The following is a 14,972-nucleotide window of genomic DNA, read 5'->3' as shown; positions in this document are numbered from 1 at the left end:
CATTTAGTGATCACTGTTCACTTTGAGGTTTTCGTTCCTGGGATCATGTGATATTTCAGAGTTCATACGAAAAGGTTGGCTGTATACAGTTTCTATATTGTGACCCTAGGTACTGGAACCTCTAGGTCGTCATCATAACACATGCAACACTCTTGACACAGATTTTCTCAATCTTGCACTTCTGCAGTTCAGCGGCGTTTATTCCATTTTTTTTTTGTATCTGTAAGAAACAAAACAAATTACATAAAATATTCTCTTATGCTTCTTTCAATTATCATCGAGATGAAATAAAAATAAACAATCTGTGTGTTCATCATCAGTGGGAGGACAATACAACACAAAATAAACACCCTTAACAACATTATATCGGGATTTTTTATTGTGTAATGGCCCACACTGTTGTTTGTAAGAGAGGCCAGACTCCAGATTATTCTGAATGGGTGTCATGACTAGATTTTCTATTATGCAGTTATCACGTACATTATCACGTGGCAGCCGGGTAGACTTCTGATTTTTGGATAGGGTTCTTATCAACAGTGAACTTTCATTTAAAGGCAAACTCCACGTTAAGCCCTTTTAGGAGTGGATTTTTTCTATACATTTATAAAATCGTCTAACGTGTAAAATATGACTGTACTTGTGAATGTGGTAGAATTTTTTCATCTTATACTATTTGTCTATTTATTTGCTTGTTCATTCATCTACTTATTTATAAATAGATTTATTTATCTACTTATTTATTGATTAATTAAGTAATTAACTAATGAATAAATGAATAAATAAATAAATAAATGAACTCATCTACTCACACACACACACACACACACACACACACACACACACACACACACACACACACACACACACACACGCACACACACACACACACACACGCACACACACACACACACACACACACACACACACACACACGCACACACACACACACACACACACACACACACACACACACACACACACACACACACACACACACACACACACACACACACACACACACACACACACACACACACACACACACACACACACACACACACACACACACACACACACACACACACTTCAACGAATGGACGGCGTAGAAGACGTTCTGAAGAGAATTGAAGTTTGTGGATCACAACGCAAAGAGAAGTGCCTATTGTATTTACAGGGTGGGGGGAAATTGCTCGTGGAGTAGTAGGAAAGTAGGGAAAGAGGAAAGGGGGAGGGATTACTGAGGGAAATGGAGGGAAATGAGGAAGGAGTAGACTTGGCCCAGGCAGACAGGCGAAAGATAAACAAAAGGCCCCCCGACCAGCTGAGCGACGATGAAATGTCTAATAAAAATGTAAAGATTAGAAGTATAGATAAGAGCAATACAGTAGAAAGTGATGAGAATATTTTCCAGGGATTTAAAGAGGGTGGGGGGGGGGGACACCCCCCCCGATTGACAAGACTAGAAGAGAAGGTCGATAAGATGATCGAGGACTTGGAGCGTAGGTTCGGTCATGTTGACAATATTATACGAAGAATTGAAAAATTGGAAGAACTAGAGAAGGCGAACAAAAACTTAACTAAGGAAATTGATGAATTAAAAAAACAGTTAAAAGAAGTAAAAGATGAGAATAAAGTCTTAAAGGAGAATAATAAGGAGAACAAGGAGGGTTGGAAAAAAATTCAAGAAAATAGCAAAGTTGCATTCACTGACATAATCACACAGCAAATGAATGAACAAACTGAAAACTCAGTTATTAAAGTGATGAGACAGAAGGAGAATATAGTAAGAGACTTAGCAGACAAAAAGAAATGTATAATTATATTAGTAATGGAAGAGAAACATAACCCAGATAGAACCACAAGAATCAAAGAAGAAAATGAAAAAGTAAGAAATTTACTAGAATTAGTTCAGGAAGATGAACCAGAAATAATGAAACAAATCGAAGAGAAATTCAGGCTAGGGAAATATAGTACAGACAAGACCAGACCAATCAAGATAAAATTCAGGTCACAAACTACGGCTGAGAATATCTTATCCAAAACTGGGAAACTAGCAACAAGTGAACAATATAAAAAGGTATGGATAAAAAGGGAAATGAATAAAGAGGAAAGAGAGGAAGAAAAACAGAAAAGACTTGAAGCAAAGGAAAAAAACGAGATAAGAACGGAGTCAGAAAAAGAGAGATTCTATTGGAGAGTAGTGAATATGAAACTAAAGAAAGTCGACATACAAGAGAAAAACAAAAGGGAAACAGAGAACACAATGGAAGTGGCAGAAAACTAAGAGTGTCTTACACAAATATAGATGGATTAATAACAGGATTGAATGAACTGAATGATTATTTGAAGGAAAAAGAACCAGACATAATGGGAATTGTAGAAACAAAATTAAAAGGTCCACTACCACCCAACAGTGTAGGACATAATGCATATAATTATTGGATTAGAAACAGAGTGAAAAAGGAAGGGGGTGGAGTTATGTTCCTGACTAAGAAGGATATAAACGTGAAGGGTGTCACATATGGGAATAATACAGTAGAGATGATAATGATGGAAGTAGAAGACAGAGATAAGAAGAACAGAAAGTTTGTGATAAATTATGTGCCCCCAAAAACAGCCTCATGGGAAGAGAGTGAACATAAAAGTATGTTAGAGGACACAAAGATAACATTAAACAAGATAATGGAAGAGGGAGGAAAAATAGTTATGATGGGCGACTTTAATTGCAAAGAAATCTGCTGGGAAGAAATGACAGTAAAGGGTGGAGACAGCTCATGGGGAAACGCTCTACTCGAGATGGTTACTGACCATACAATGACACAATGGATACAGGAGAACACTAGGTATAGAAATGAAGAAGAGCCATCGAAACTAGACCTAGTAATTACATCCAAACCTAGAATAGTGGACAAAATTGAATATAAGACACCAATAAGTAAAAGTGACCACATATTGATTGAACTGGAACTTAATGAAGAAAAATATATGAAAAGAAATGAACAATACAGAAAAGGAAGAATGATGTATGAAAAAACAAACTTTGATAAAATAAGAGAATTCTTTCAAAAGGAAAACTGGGAAGAAATATACAAAGAAGAAACAACAGTAGAAGAGAAATGGAATATTTTGACAAAAATTTACAAAAAAGGAGTGGAAAAGTATGTCCCAAGACAAAAACAAGAAAAAGAATATGTAAAATGCTGGTACAACAAAAGCTGTAGGGAGTTAAAAGACAAAAGAGACAAAGCCTGGACCAGATGGAAAAAAGACAGAAGACCTGAAAAATGGAAAATATATACCTGTTATAACAATGAATATGTACAAATGTACAAGTGGGAATACTTGGTGGCAGTATTCTTTTCCCCCACCACAGGGAATTCCCCCACCACAGAAAAAGAATACTCAGAGAAATGGTACAGGACAGCAACAAGGGGTTGGGGGACAGCATAACGGAGGGACAGTCGTAGTATAAAAGTGTCATAATTTCTCTATGAACAGTTTTCCTCTATCATAGACAAAATGATGTGTGGCTCTGGTCCGTAGGGGCGCCCCATATAGACCCTACCGTCTGGGGTAATCGCTGCTTGTTATTATGGAAAAGTAGCATGCAGTTGATACTTTAGGGTTTTGATGTGAATAAGAATGGAAAAGGGAGTATATTTTAAGTAAAGGGAAAAGCACGGGGAGAAGTCACCGTGTTGAAACTGGGGGAGGTCACCCATATGAGCACGAACACTAGGAGAGATCACAGGTTTATCGGAACCAGTACTCGGAGAGGTCATCCCGGGATTCGGCGCCAATCTGCTTCTCAGTCTTTGGGAACGACGTATGGGAGGATGTTCTTCTCTTTGGCGGGGAATGGGAAGTCTATGTGGAGGAGACCCCGATTTCTTGGGATTGTCCATCTGGCTCCTCCGAACAGGTTTCATGCTAGGGAGGAGGGCGAAGTCATTTACTTGCCTATTAATGACTATATATGTATATATATATATGTATTTTATATGTATATATATATGTATTTTATATGTATATATATGTATGTTATATATATATATATACACACACACACACACACACATATATATATATATATATATATATATATATATATATATATATATATATATATATATATATCCACCATGGTCTTGGATCACATGTTGGACTCGTGATCGACAGCTATTTCCCTCCCAGAAGAGAGCTCAGAGCTCATATATGACCAATCTATGGGTAATGCTGTGACCTTACACGCACGCACACACCAAACTCACCTCCCACGAGAGCTGTAGTAACGACTCGCAACGCAACGATACTGAAATGATTTCAGCCCCGCGCGGGATTCGAACCAAGACCGCCGTAGTGGCAGCCACGAACTCTACCACTGCGCCATCGGGTCGTGTATGTGTGTGTGTGTGTGTGTGTGTGTGTGTGTGTGTGTGTGTGTGTGTGTGTGTGTGTGTTTGTGTGTGTGTGTGTGTGTGTGTGTGTGTGTGTGTGAGTATACACACAATCATGAATTTAGTTTTCAGAATTTCCACTCGATTACAATATGAATAAAATCTAGTGATAATTAATCCATGCTCGAGCAATGAGGTAGTGCCGTGTACTTGACGAATCATTCACATTTGTTAAAGAATATTGTGCAGTAGGAGCAAAAGTCATGTGACTGAGGCACTTTGTTCGAAATTTGAGGAAGTAATGGAAGATAGATTGGCCATTGTCTCTCTCACTGTTTTGATTCCTTTTTGTTTCTTCATTTTACCATCCCCCATCTTTGTCTCTTATCCTGTGTTACCATAGTCACCCCCTGGTGCTAATTACGTTCTCTATTTTTTCCAAACGCTGGTGCTCAGGGTGCCCAGTGTTTTTGTTTATATACAGACGCGAATTCACGGTCTGATATTAAAGTGTTTTGGATGAAATGTATCTAGAGATACGTTTATACTTTTGAGATCTACGGTGCTCTAGTTACGTAAGAATTTATAGAAATACGTATTGTAATTGCTTTTGATGTATGATCCATGTACGATGTGTATTTTACAATATTGAAATGTATTGTTAGGATGACGCCAAGAGTATTGGAACCATGGTGCCAACTCAAACGCGAAAACAAGGGAGGCATTGTTCTCTCTCTCTCTTTCTGTGTATAAAGCAAGGCGGACGTGCAAGTCCTTTCGTGGGTATAAAATGGTAGGGAAAATAAGAATCGGGAGAATTAAGGAGGATAAATAATGGTGAAATACACAGAGGGAGAGGAGCAATGATTTCTGGTGAAGTATGACTGCATATCTTGGTAGGATGTATTTTATTTGAGATGATTAGCAAGGATCCAATTTTCATGTGTTTGTAGGAGCAGAACCTGTTGAAGTGGTTAGACAGAGATGATATAATTTGTGTGGGGTTGTAGAATTGTGATGACAATAGAAATTGGTATGTAATTGCATGGAATGCAATGTGATGATTATGTTGATGTAGAGGCAGTAGCTCAACTGAGTAGCAGTGGAAATATTGAATAATTACCTCATATGATTAAGATGTGCTGGATTCTGAGATGCAAGGATAAATGCATTCATGTAGCTCTGTACTGATAAGCTTATTCAATATAGGTGTAGAGAAAATTACCTACTATGTTTCTATAACCTCCATTTTAGTATGATGGCTAATGTGGGATGATGATTTTCCTAACTGAGAGGGAATAAGATATATTTACAGAAGGAAGTGTAAAGAAGGAAATGAAATAGATATCCGTTTATTGTCGCTCCACCTTTAAGGGATGAGGCAAGATCTGTTGTTGTCCTCCTTAGGTCCTTTATTTACTAACTGATTGCTTTAAGGTTAGAGGTGGTAACGTGACAGTTGGGGGGCCCGTCCGGGATAGGATCCAGAACTAGACAAGGAAGCCACAACCAGTCGGATACAGTCGCAAGTAAGAATTACACATGTAGGAACTCCCCAGAGTAAACTCCCAAGGACAGAGGTATGTTGTGTTGAAAAAATTATTTTAGTGAAAGTGTGAAATATAAAGTGAAATATATTCTGTATACAATGGCTACGTACGGCGACCAAGTAGAAATGGGTAGTGACCACAGTGATGAAGTGGAAATGCATGAACAGAATGTGGAAATGGGCCGAATAGTAATGAGTAAAGCCGTGCGAGCATTTTTGGAAAACCCCGATATACATAATTTGTACCAGCTTAAGGTAGACGACTTGCACAAGTTAGCGGAGGTATATGAGATTACGGTGTTAGATGCTCCCAAGGGTGATTTACAGAGACAAATCATGACAGCCTTGGTCAGGAAGGAAGTCCTTGGCGGAATTAGTGGGAATGAGTCAGAGAGAGAAGGAGGGCAGTTAAGTGGAAATGCAGAGTCGAATAAATGTGACTGGCGAGCGCAAGTTGAGATAGAGAAAATCCGAGCAGAAAAGGAATTAAAACTAAAGGAGATGGAAAACAAAATAAGATTAAAAGAGATAGAAGTCTTTGGTGCACAAGGAGGAAGAAACGCAGGAGGCGGAGGAGATGATAGGGTCAGTCAGTTACCCGAATTTATAGGAGGAGAGGCAGAAGACTTCTTTATCCAGTTTGAAAAACTAGCCACTATCAGAAAATGGGAGAGATCGGATTGGGCGATGTTAGTTCAGGCGAAGTTCACGGGAAAAGCGAGGGAGGCCTTTGCAGGTTTATCATTACATGATTCAGTCCAATACCACAGAGTGAAGGAGGCTGTGCTCAAGACAAGTGAGATGACACCTGAAGTATATAGGAGGAAACTCAGAAGTATGAAGAAGACAGATGGACAGACATATGGAGAGATGGCCAGGGAGAGTACCATGCGATTCGAACGGTGGTGCAAATCGGAGAGAGTAGAAGACTTTGAGGACCTGAAACAGTTGATGTTGTTGGAACACTTTACAGAGAGGGCGCACCCTGATATCAGATATGAAATCTGTAGGAGTCGGATTAAGAATATAACGGATGCAGCACAGTTAGCGGATGAATTGACTGTTATGCGGAAGATGTGTACAGGGCAAGTGAGCCACAAACCAGTTGGAATAAGGAATGTGGGACATGCTTATGGAAGGAATGACCAAAGAGTAGGCCACTTTGATTATAGGCAGGACCATTATAACCCCCAGAGATCACAACCCCATTATGTTCCGCAGTATCAAGAGAGAAGCAAACCGAGGAACCCACCCCAGTATAACCCTATGAGGCAGCAGAATTTTAACGGTTATGTGAACAGGCAGGAAAGGTCACATGTGAAATGTTACGGATGTGGAGAGAGTGGTCATGTGCAGTATCAGTGTAGGAAAGTGTCCAAATCTGCCGGATTGACCGTGGCATCGAGGAAACCACAAGTGAGCTTGGATGTAGAACCTAAGAGGAAGGAGAAAATTGTGGATAGTTTCCAACCGTTCATAACAGAAGGAACGATATCATTACCTGGAGGAGCGAAGAAGCAAATAAAAATCCTAAGGGATACAGGGGCGAATCTGAGTCCTAGTCCTCCGAGAGACATTGGATTGGACCGAAAGTTCATATACCGGTGAAGAGGCTAGAATAAGAGGTGTGGTTGCAGGAACGAATACCCCATTGCATTATGTAGAAATAGACACAGGATATGTTAGTGGCAAAGTGGAAGTTGGAGTCCGTGAAGAACTCCCTATAAATGGTGTGGATATGCTTTTGGGAAATGATTTAGCCGGAGATAAGGTGGTCCCAGAACCAATAATGATTGCTAAACCCCTCGGGAATGTGAAGGATGGGAATGTCGACGTGCAAGGTGAAGGAGATGTCTTAGATATTGGAATTCGGAAGAAGGTCCAAAGTGAGTGTGGAAATGGAGAAGGAACTACAGTTGCAGGGAGTAAGAAATCTCTGAGCGGAGGTGAAGTAAATGCAAGTGAGGAGAGTGCGGATGATGGAAATATCCAAAGAATTTACCCAGCTTGTGTAGTGACCAGAGCCATGATGAGGAATAAGGAAACTAACGATGAGGATATGGGTTTAGGTGATATATTTGACGAGGAAAAGGAACATAAGCCTATGAAAGATGAAAGTATGGAGATGAAATTAGAGATATCCACTGATTTCAATGTTGGCAGGAAGGAACTTATCGAGGCCCAGCGCAATGATCCTACTTTGAAGGAATGCTTTGGAGAAGCAAATAGAAATGGCGTGTCTCATGATAGTTCTACTGGATTCTATCTTCACGACCATGTATTGATGAGGAAGTGGAGACCTACGAGTGTACCCGCAACAGAACATTGGGAAATGAAAATGCAGATAGTGGTACCGAAGAAGTATAGGCATACATTGATAGCCTTGTCTCATGAGTCTAGTTTGGCAGGACATCTAGGAGTGAGGAAAACAGCAGGGAAACTGTTGACTCATTTCTATTGGCCAAGCCTGAAGAGAGATGTTGCGGAGTTCTGTAGAACTTGTGACGTGTGCCAGAGAGTGGGTAAACCAAATCAAGTGATCCCACGAGCACCATTGCAGCCCATACCAGCATTTTGCAAGCCATTCAGCAAAATAATCATCGACTACGTGGGACCTTTACCGAGAACTAGGAGAGGAAATTCCTATCTACTGACAATAATGTGTGTAGCCACGAGATTCCCAGAGGCTATTCCACTAAGGAGTATTCATGCCAAAAGTATAGTGAGGGAGTTGGTGAAATATTTCTCTTGGGTAGGACTCCCAGAGGTGATACAATCCGATAGAGGAAGTAACTTCACTTCCGGCATGTTCAGGAAGATATTGAAGGGCTTGCATATTGAACAGAAGTTGGCAAGTGCATACCATCCACAATCACAAGGTAGCTTGGAGAGATTCCACCAAACTCTTAAGAACATTCTGAGAGTATACTGTGAGGATCTTGGTATAGATTGGGATGAGGGAGTCCCACTAGCTTTATTTGCGGTCAGAGATGCAGTACAGGAATCGACTGGATTCAGTCCATTCGAACTAGTGTACGGCCACGATGTGAGAGGTCCTTTGAGCATGATGAAAGAGAAGTGGCTCGGCAAGAGTGATGACCCGCATTTGTTAACGTATGTATCAGAATTCAAGAGTAGATTGATGAAGGCGAGGGAGCTTGTCGCAGAGAACCTGAAGAATGCACAACAGGAGATGAAGAAATGGTATGACAAGAAGGCGAGAGTGAGAGAATTCAAACCAGGTGACAGAGTTTTGGTGTTATTACCTATCCAAGGGGATCCCTTGAAGGCAAGATATTGTGGCCCATGGACAGTCGAGAAGAAGGTAGGAGAGTTGAACTACATAGTCAACACTCCTGGTAGGCAGAAGAAGAACCAGTTGTGCCATGTGAACATGATCAAACCATATCATGGAAGGGAGGAGGAGAAGACGGAGGTACCCGAGTTGAGTTGCGGCGCGGTGAATGCAGAACGAGAAATGGATGATGGAGAGGAGGAGAAATTCAGCAGGTGCGAGGAGAAGAATTTGGAGAACTCGATGGTGTTAGAGAATCTAGGAGCTAAGCTGAATCATCTGAGCAGTGAAAGGAGAGATGATATCATCCGTGAGATACATAAGTGTGGAACCTTATTTTCGGATACTCCGAGGAGATGTACCGTGTTGGAACATGATGTCGATGTAGGTGATGCCAGGCCGATAAAGCAACACCCATACCGAGTGAATCCAAAGAAAAGGGAAATTATGAAAAAGGAAGTCCAGTATATGTTGGAAAATGGATTAATTGAGGAAAGTAACAGTACGTGGAGTTCTCCGTGTGTGTTAGTGCAGAAGGCAGGTAGTGATTCGTACAGGTTCTGTACAGACTTTCGGAAAGTGAACCAAGTGACTAAGAGTGATTCGTACCCGATACCAAGGTTGGATGACTGTATCGATTGTGTGGGGAAGGCGAAGTTTGTCAGTAAGCTAGATATGTTGAAAGGGTACTGGCAAATAGGTTTGACGGAGAGGGCCAGAGAAATCTCTGCCTTCGCGACAATGGATGGCTTGTATCAGTACCGGGTGATGCCATTTGGTATGAGGAACAGCGGCAGTACGTTCCAAAGATTGATTAACAAGGTGTTGGCAGGAGTGACTGGGTGTGCAGTCTATATCGACGATATCGTCATATATTCTGAAACTTGGGAAGACCATGTAGAGCAAATTTCGAATGTCTTCCAGAGACTGAATGATGCTAACTTAACAGTGAACCTAGTTAAGAGTGATTTTGCAAAGGCAAAGGTTGAATACTTAGGATACATGGTAGGCCAAGGTGAAATACAACCCGTTGATGCCAAGGTGAAGAGTATCAACGATTGTCCCGCTCCTAAGAACCGTAGAGAGTTGTTACGATTCTTAGGCATGAGTGGTTACTATAGGAGGTTCTGTAGGAATTTTTCCACGGTAGCTTTACCATTGACTAGGCTGTTGTCAAAGGGTACCAAGTTTGTGTGGGATACACATTGTGAGGAGGCTTTCACAACTATAAAAAGGATGTTAATGAGTGACCCTATACTTGTCACTCCTGATTTTGAGAGACCATTCAAATTGTATGTGGATGCGAGCAACTTTGGAGTAGGGGGAATTTTAGTTCAGGAGAAAGAGGATATCGACCACCCGATATGCTACTTTTCAAAGAAATTCCTTCCTTATCAGAGAAACTACAGTACAGTTGAGAAGGAGACTTTAGCCTTGATCCTTAGTTTGAGTCATTTTGACATATACTTGAGAGGGTCCGGATATCCTATTTCTGTGTTTACTGATCATAGCCCCCTGGTATTTTTACATAAGATGAAGAATGATAACCAACGGTTGATTCGATGGCGTTTGATGCTTCAGGACTACAATCTGATAATACAGCATGTGAAGGGAGCGAACAATATCCAGGCGGATACATTGTCTCGTCTTCCTTCTCCAACATGAGTCAATCCAAGGATCGCCTCATGTCTTGAAGGGGGAGGGTGTTACCATAGTCACCCCCTGGTGCTAATTACGTTCTCTATTTTTTCCAAACGCTGGTGCTCAGGGTGCCCAGTGTTTTTGTTTATATACAGACGCGAATTCACGGTCTGATATTAAAGTGTTTTGGATGAAATGTATCTAGAGATACGTTTATACTTTTGAGATCTACGGTGCTCTAGTTACGTAAGAATTTATAGAAATACGTATTGTAATTGCTTTTGATGTATGATCCATGTACGATGTGTATTTTACAATATTGAAATGTATTGTTAGGATGACGCCAAGAGTATTGGAACCATGGTGCCAACTCAAACGCGAAAACAAGGGAGGCATTGTTCTCTCTCTCTCTTTCTGTGTATAAAGCAAGGCGGACGTGCAAGTCCTTTCGTGGGTATAAAATGGTAGGGAAAATAAGAATCGGGAGAATTAAGGAGGATAAATAATGGTGAAATACACAGAGGGAGAGGAGCAATGATTTCTGGTGAAGTATGACTGCATATCTTGGTAGGATGTATTTTATTTGAGATGATTAGCAAGGATCCAATTTTCATGTGTTTGTAGGAGCAGAACCTGTTGAAGTGGTTAGACAGAGATGATATAATTTGTGTGGGGTTGTAGAATTGTGATGACAATAGAAATTGGTATGTAATTGCATGGAATGCAATGTGATGATTATGTTGATGTAGAGGCAGTAGCTCAACTGAGTAGCAGTGGAAATATTGAATAATTACCTCATATGATTAAGATGTGCTGGATTCTGAGATGCAAGGATAAATGCATTCATGTAGCTCTGTACTGATAAGCTTATTCAATATAGGTGTAGAGAAAATTACCTACTATGTTTCTATAACCTCCATTTTAGTATGATGGCTAATGTGGGATGATGATTTTCCTAACTGAGAGGGAATAAGATATATTTACAGAAGGAAGTGTAAAGAAGGAAATGAAATAGATATCCGTTTATTGTCGCTCCACCTTTAAGGGATGAGGCAAGATCTGTTGTTGTCCTCCTTAGGTCCTTTATTTACTAACTGATTGCTTTAAGGATAGAGGTGGTAACGTGACACCTGTCACCATCTTTATTGTAACATTTCTTATTCCTTTCTGTTCTGGATATCGGCTGTCTATTCTACTAGTTGAGGTAACCCTCTCCCGTACTCTTAGTGCTTGTCTCCCATGATTAATTTTTTTAAACATGCGACTCACATATTCATTCTTGATGGCTCAGGACGATTTTGCTCACTTGGGTAAATCCTGTCCTGCAGTCAGGGGGTTACCTTCTGGATGCCGACGGGCCATTTTATTTATCTGGATAAGTACTGTCCTCGCGGTCAGAGGGTTAACTTCTAAAAACCCACCCACATACCACCCCACTCCACTCCACTCGGCATATCACGACAGACATTTGTTCGATTCAAGGATACGCCCTTTAGGGTAGTCGCTGTTGCTCCCTGCCTTGATCTTTCATCAATACCAGCAACACTTAATACGGTGACATAAATTTACTGACAACATTCTGGCTACTTTTATAAGGACTGTAGCTTGAAAAAGTCTCCTCTATCGATCGGAGTATCTTTCAGGCCGTGCTTCTCCCACTAACTGGATGAAATTCCGTTTTTAGTCAGACTATTTTTTTTAGTGCGTCATCGTGTTGAAGTGGGTCTGTGTCTAATAAGAGAAGCGCAATAACCTGGCTCCGAAGAAACTATTATATCAGTATTCTATCCTCTTTTCTAAAAAGAGACAGACAAACAGGCAGGTACAAACACAAACACACACACAGAAAGAGAGAGAGAGAGAGAAAGAGAGAGAGAGAGAGAGAGAGAGAGAGAGAGAGAGAGAGAGAGAGAGAGAGAGAGAGAGAGAGAGAGAGAGAGAGAGAGAGAGAGAGAGAGAGAGAGAGAGAGAGAGAGAGAGAGAGAGAGAGTTAGAGAGAGAGAGAGAGAGAGAGAGAGAGAGAGAGAGAGAGAGAGAGAGAGAGAGAGAGAGAGAGAGAGAGAGAGAGAGAGAGAGAGAAAGAGAGAGAGAGAGAGGCAGGGAGAGAAACAGATTGGTAGACAGAATGACAGAATCAGACATACATATGTAAAAGGACAGATAAAGATAGATAGAGAGCGAACGAATTAGATATACGCTAGGAGGTATTTGGTTTGGGCCGAGGCCATCCGTCTTATTTGCTCCCGAAAACCCGGCAGCCAGGACAGCGGAAATGGACAAGGACACGACGCACTGAGACACAACCCCCTCACACGGGACACATGGTCACGGTCCCATGCATTAAAGGTGCATCAGAGGTAACAGCCAGGATACTCCGGGACAAGAACATACAGGTAGCACATAAACCACGCAACACTCTGCATCACAACCTCACCAGGGTCAAGGACACAGAAGCACCCACCCAGCAGGCGGGTGTAGTGTACCGCATTGGCTGTTTGGATTGTGATGCAGATTACATAGGAGAAACACAGAAGAAACTCGCAACCAGAATTGAAGAACACAAGCGGGCAGTTAAACGAAAAGATGCAGCCTCAGCACTCTACAAACACGTTCACGATTCACAGCACAATATTGACTGGGAAGGAGCCACAGTGGTACATAGAGACAACTCAAAGAAAAGGAGACTATTCTTAGAAGCTTGGACGACTAAAGAAGTTAGCGTAAACAGGTGTATAGATTTAAACCCTATATACCTGGGCGCTAAAACACAAGACACAGACGTAGCATAAATTGGCCTCCTTCCAAACTACGTAAGCAAGAGTGGACGAGGTGAACTGAAGTCACAGTGTCGGCGATCAAGTTTATATTTTATTCCTTTGCCCACAAGAGCGTAGTGCACGTTCAGTTGTCGCACAAGTACCATTTTATTTATTTTATTTTTATTTTCATTGTATTGCATTGTTTTGTTGTACTTTATTTCACCTTGTTGCATTTTATGTCATTTTATTATTTTCTATTTCCTCCGCGTACAAATGCATAGTGCTCCCAATTGTGGCACAAGTGTCAGTTTATTTTATTTTATTTTATTTCATTTTATTACAATTTATTTCATTGCATTTTATTATAATGTATTGCACTTTGTTGTATTTGATTTTATTATATTGCACTTAGTCTTTGTAAATATGTAAGGTGGTCCAGTCGTCCGGTACTCGGAGTGACAGGAAGAGGAGGGGGACCCGGACAGCTTCGGCAGTGCGGGATACCTCTCCTAATTCCAACCAGAGACAGTCAAAAGCTCATGTGAACACTGAACATTTTCACACCCCTGAAGACGGTTCTAGGACTAGAACCGAAACGTCGGGCATTAAACTTCCCACTTTGAGTCTGGTGTTTACACTTCTCCCCCCCTTACAATATGGATCCCAGACTCCAGATTTTCGCACACACACACACACACTTTCGTATATTACATCTTCAGACTAAATGACAAAAATGCAGTGTTGTGTTTAAATGTAAGTATCAGGTGGCAACCATAGGAGGGGAAGGGGGGAGACAATACAATGTGAGGGGGGAGGGGATGACCTTACCTCTATCGACCTCACATTGTATTGTCTCCCCCCTTCCCCACCTATGGTTGCCACCTGATACTTACATTTAAACACAACTCTGTATCTCTGTCATTTAGTCTGAAGATGTAATATACGAAAGTACTTACTGTCTACAACTTTCCCTTCTCTTGTGGTTATTTTACATTTTTGTATCACGGTGATGTGATTGCTTGCATATGTATATATTATATATATATATATATATATGTATATATATATATATATATATATATATACATATAGATATATATATGTATGTGTGTGTACATACATATATACATATATATATATATATATATACTGTATATATATATATATATACATACATATGTATATATATATATTTAATGTATATATATACATATATATATGTATATATATATATATATATATATATATATATATGTGGGTGTGTGTGTGCGTATGTGTGTGTATAAATATATATATACTGTATTTATATATGTATATATATATATGAGAGA

The 14,972-nt window shown here is 40.4% G+C and overlaps 1 protein-coding gene across 1 annotated transcript in view; it reads right to left on the bottom strand.

The window, feature by feature from the left end:
* Nucleotides 1-214, bottom strand: part of LOC143038738 (uncharacterized) — a 69,161-nt gene extending 68,947 nt beyond the window's left edge. Inside the window, exon 1 of the mRNA XM_076208267.1 lies at nt 1-214. This exon is cut by the window's left edge and continues 240 nt beyond it. The gene's annotated coding sequence lies outside the window, so the exon portion shown is untranslated.
* Nucleotides 215-14,972: the final 14,758 nt, after the last annotated feature.

Source organism: Oratosquilla oratoria, chromosome 25 (genome assembly GCF_046742065.1).
Source record: "Oratosquilla oratoria isolate Oo_2021 chromosome 25, ASM4674206v1, whole genome shotgun sequence".
Lineage (NCBI taxonomy): Eukaryota > Metazoa > Arthropoda > Malacostraca > Stomatopoda > Squillidae > Oratosquilla > Oratosquilla oratoria.
This window is presented reverse-complemented; position numbering and strand designations above follow the sequence as displayed.